Here is a 5,246-nt window from a genome sequence, read left to right as displayed (position 1 = left end):
CTCAAGTTTCTATTCTGTTTTACTTTGTAGTAAAAATAGTCTGGGTTATTTGGGTTTCTGGAAAATTAGTTTCTATCACCTGAAAGCAGAACACATGACTTAACACTATGATCCTTAATGTACTAAAGTAAAATACACCGTGCCTTTTGAATGAAACAGGAACTAACAACAGTTATAGTGTCTATTTTGAGACTTGGAGAGGTAGTTGGGAAACGATAAGCAAGAAGAGCTAGGAACCCAGCAGGGATGAGCAGATCTGGTAGATTAGATCTCGCTCCAGCTTTGATTTAGCATCTTGTTCAACAGCTCAGCATCTTATTCCCTAAGGAGTATTTATCTTAAAGTTTTGTGAAGAGAGTATAAATGCACACAGAAATTAATTAATTTAATGCTTCAGTGTCTTACCTAATCAGATTATAAATCACTGTCTCAGATGGTATCTTTTATAATCGTGACATTAAGCACTAAATTTGTAGATTAGGTTATTGATTAAATGTGGAGAGGATGAAAGACATAAAATCGTCAGGACTGACTGTCAGAGTTTGGCATGAACAATTGGATGGTTAATGGTGCCATTTATTGTGGCAGTCCACGTGTTCTACTGTGTACAGGAATCACCTGGAGAATTTTTAACTATTTCAATTCCCTGGCTCACTTCCTAAAATCCTGGCTCTGTAGATTTATAGAGAGAAGCCCAAGAATTAGAATTTTCTAAAAAGTATCCCTGGATGATGCCAGTGCTGGTGGGTAGAAGGCTAAATTGGAGAATATTTACAAATAGGAAGCACCCTGAAAGAGAAATATACCTGGAAAGAAGCTCCTAAGTTTTAGATGTAGAGAAGAATGTTCTGATGTGAATCTGAATAAGTTGGTTCCCATCTGGCTCTAATCTAACACTGGAGAAGAACCGAACTCTGAGAAATATACAACTAGGATATAGAAGGATTCCCAAACCATTACAATAGGAACAACTCTAGGAATCCAGGAAATATGTGGGCTTAGACAAAGAAGTTTACCCCCAAAGGTATTCCCAAATCTTGCAAGTGAGGTGAAAATAGATGAATTAAGCATAAGAAAATAAGACAAATGGCCTAAGGTTGTGTTTGCACTGTTGATATCCATTTCACAATCCAGACATTGTAATATCTGCCCTGTGTGCTTTGTAGTATTTTCTGTTGATTAAACTCCTAGCATGATTTGATGTTTGCAAAGAATGATAAACAGTATCACAGGGGACAGAGAAGGAGAGGGACACATAAAAATGAAAATACAGGGTGGAAAATAGCCCTACAAAGATTGCCTAGCAAGTAAGGTAGGCAATGTAAAAGAAGTCTGATCTGGCACTTGCAGAAAGAGAACAGAACTGAGTTCAAATTAAATTAGAACCTAGGACAGGAGAGAGTCCCTCCAGGGGAAATCAGTCATAGCAAAAGAAGGAGCCATATTGCTCATGGCATTATCATTGGTTTTAAAAGTTCTGGGGGATAAAGGTTTAGCCTTTCAACATTTGAAGATGATATCCTTAACAAAACCATAAAATACCATTTTTTAACATCCTTATGGGTGCAAAGCACTCTTTAATTTCCAGTTAAGTATGACTTTGGCAATATTCTCAATTTAAGGGAGTGCTAGAAATGCACTCTGCCTCTTTTTCGGGGAATTTTTCTGAGAAATGACTGAACAAATTATGAGGTACTATTATACCCACCAAGGAGAATAAATTTGGAATAAAATTCAAAAAATATATCTATAATATCTTCATACTCAGTAATTTCTTACCAATTTCTCTTTTAATGACTCAATACAATCCCATTGCTTTTGGCAGTGTCTTCATTAACATACTTCTACTTTTATTGAATTCTAAAGCCAAAAAGATAGGATTGAATGGTATCCAGTGGAAAAAACATTTAGCATATTCAGGCTCACCAGCACGCTGATGCATCATCCTGTCCATGTTTAATCTATGCTCCTGCCCAAATTCCATTTTCAAAGCCATGTAGGTCAGTTGTTCTCCCCCATAATACACAGGCCATTTTTAGAAGTGGCCAAAAGAACATGTAAATTATTTTTTAAGAGCGTATCAATTGATAGACTTTAGTAATTATTTTAAAAAATAAATGATTGGCATTTTCACCTACCCTTGAAGGATCAGAAAATTGCTCTCTTAATGCATTTAAATGGAAGAAAAATACTCTGATTCATTAGGGAGCAGGTTGCTATGCAATTTGCTTACAGTGTTTTTGGCATTCACACATTCATTTCATTATTTAGTACATGATACTTGTTATGAAGATGTGTAAATTCTCTGGGCATGGATCCATTTTTAAAATCTAGTTTCTCTGAAACAAAGAAATGCCTGAGGGCAGAAAGCTGTAAAAATAAAAGAACTGACTCCAGAGACAGCCACCTGTGGCGTCCACATGCATTCTGGGGGATTTTCAAGGCAGAAGGCAACGGGACAGCAAACTGTGCATACTCTGAGCAGCTGCTGAGTTTAAATTGTGAAAGGGGGTGGCTTCAAACAGAAAGAGAATAGATTTGATGTGAGAAACACACTGGAGAACACAGTTAAGAAAATAAGAGTTGGCCACAGGAGATCACGGATGTGACTTCAGACCCCCATGGTTGAGGAAGATATTATATCCTCATCCCCTGCCAAGGGGTGTTAAACTAGAGTCCTCTGAACTATGTAGATGACCATGATTTACTGCCCACCCTTAAATCATTTTCTATTCATTAAAAAAAGCTAGGTACTGTGTCAAGCATCATTGTAATCCTGTCTAATTCACACATTCACTTAAAATGCTATAGCCGAGATAAGACACAGAGTATCAATATCTTTGGACCAAGCCACCCAGCTGGGAAAGGGGCTAAATCATATTTGAACTCAGGCCTGATTGATAGTGGGGATGGGATCTCTCCAGTGTGTAGCTTCGTAGCATGGGCTACTCCTATTCATCAAGAGTTAAGTCATAGCAAAGTCTGTATTGTTTACAAAATTCTCTAATAGCACCTTCTCTGCACTTCCAATTGGCTACACATGACAATCATAGTTATTGATTTGTATTTTGTTATCCATTTTATTAATTATAATCCATGCTTATGTGATTCAGGTTAGATAACTTATAAAGTTATTTCTGAGAACTGGAGAAACATGAAGATTTAAGTCTCTCATCCTTTCTAATCTTTAAAAACGTCACAGAGGTAATCTGCTCGGAAAAAATCTGACTACACTTTCTGCGTTTAACTATTGATATTTATACCCTTGCTTTGCTCAATTTATTCTTCAAAGATGGTCATAGCAATGCCATTAGTAATCTTATAAATTATCATAAACACTTCTTTAGAACACATGGTAGGGGTCAAGAATCAGTCATCTGTCCTCACAATAGCACTGTGGAACAACCTTCCTAGAACTGAATTTTCTCTTGCAAGTGGATCAGCCAGTTTGGGGGGCATCTCTGCTTTAAACCATGGGTCCAACTTTGACTCCTCACTATGGGTTAGGCTCTGGTCTGTACATGTGTCTTCATTCTGGGTCCCAGCTCAAAGGGTCACCAGCTACTCACAGGAAGCTCTTCTGATGCTGATGGCAGAAGCATAAGAGGGCAAGTAGGATCATGCAACCACAGTTCCAGCCTGTACTTATTTTGTGCATGCATGCCAAGTTGCTTCAGCTGTGTCCAACTCTGAGTGACCCTATGGACTATAGCCTGCTGGGCTCCTCTGTCCATGGGATTCTCCAGGCAAGAATACTAGAACGGGTTGCCATGCCCTCCTCCAGGGGATCTTCCCAAACCAGGGATTGAACCCGCAGCTCTTTTATCTCCTGTGTTGGCAGGTGGGTTCTTTACCACTAGCACCACCTGGGAAGCCCCCACTTATTTTGTATCTTCTGCCAAATCAGGGTAGAAGTCCATAGTCAAGTCAAAGGGAGGAGACCCACCTCTAGAAGGATAAACTGCTAATTCGTGCAGCAAACGAAAGAGAAAGACAGAGAAAGAATTGAGAAAAACAATGCCATCTACTAAAAAGCATCTAGTGAAGTTATTTTACATGCTAACTCTACATTTACAGTTTTGCAAAGATGGAATTAATTTTCCAATGCACCCTAAAAGGAAATAAGATAGAGATAAGGCTAAAAAATCCAACATATTCAGCCTAACAGTTATTAAATGGCAAGGGTGACATACAAACTTCACTCTGCCTAATTCCAAAGACCTGTGTTCTTCTTGAATTGTGACATTTCTCAAAACAAGAGAGACTGAATACAAATATTTCTATTGAATTTCACACTTTACAGAACACTTCCACATTTACTTGTCTTATTGATGTCACTGTCTGGGGCAAATTTAGACATTTTCAGGGTTTCTTGTTCACCCTGCTTTCATTATCCAGCTCTTGCTGATTACCTTAGGTAGGTCACTTAGCTCACTTCAAAAGTAAGCTGCATACCACCCAGTTTTTACTGCTTTTCACTGAACTGATCCTTAAACGTAACACAAAAATTTGCTTTTAGAAAAATCAGATTACTGTCTGGTATAAATGTAAACCGTACTACTTAACTACTCAAATTTACTTACATAGTTTGGGTTTCATAGTCAATCATACTATCTTAATTTGGCTGATAATAGCCAATAAAGCATATGTTATGAACTCCAATTTACAAATAAGCAAATGGAATCTTCACTAAACTAAAGAAACATTGTAATCAAAATCACATTGGGATGCTCACATGGTTCCTCTGTCTGATAAGAACCAGCTGGGGTGATTAACCAACCAGTAATCTATATCCGAAGAATTGATGCTTTTGAACTGTGATGTTGGAGAAGATTCTTGAGAGTCCCTTGGACTGCAAGGAGATCCAACTAGTCCATTCTAAAGGAGATCAGTCCTGGGTGTTCTTTGGAAGGAATGATGCTAAAGCTGAAACTCCTGTACTTTGGCCACCTCATGTGAAGAGTTGACTCATTGGAAAAGATTCTGATGCTGGGAGGGATTGGGGGCAGGAGGAGAAGGGGATGGCAGAGCATAAGATGGCTGGATAGCATCACCAACTGGAAGGACATGAGTTTGAGTGAACTCCAGGAGTTGGTGATTGACAGGGAGGCCTAGCGTGGTGCAGTTCATGGGGTCACAACGAGTCCGACATGACTGAGAGACTGAACTGAACTGAACTGAATCTATATCCCCTATATATGTGTGTGTATGTGTGCGTGCGCATGCACACACATACTTAGTCACTC

Source organism: Budorcas taxicolor, chromosome 11 (assembly GCF_023091745.1).
Source record: "Budorcas taxicolor isolate Tak-1 chromosome 11, Takin1.1, whole genome shotgun sequence".
NCBI classification, from domain to species: Eukaryota; Metazoa; Chordata; class Mammalia; order Artiodactyla; family Bovidae; genus Budorcas; species Budorcas taxicolor.
Note: the sequence above shows the minus strand (reverse complement) of the source record.